Below are 251 nucleotides of genomic sequence, written 5' to 3' on the forward strand. Positions count from 1 at the left end.
TGAATGCAGGAGACTGTCTTTGACCCCGTCAAAAGCCTCCTGGTGCTCGGTGTTCCAACACCATTCTGCATCCTTTTTAAGGAGATTGGATAATGGCCGCGTCATTTCTGCGTAATTTACGTTGTACTTGTGCAAGTAGTTGGCGAGACCAAGTCACATACCCAAGTCCTTTTGGTTCTTTGGAACTGGCCAATCTACAATGGTCTTGACCTTAGCGGGATCCGCTCGAAGGCCACGCTTCCCAATGAAGC

This window comes from Plasmopara halstedii (genome assembly GCF_900000015.1).
Source record: "Plasmopara halstedii genome assembly, contig: Scaffold_2956, whole genome shotgun sequence".
Classification (NCBI taxonomy): domain Eukaryota; phylum Oomycota; class Peronosporomycetes; order Peronosporales; family Peronosporaceae; genus Plasmopara; species Plasmopara halstedii.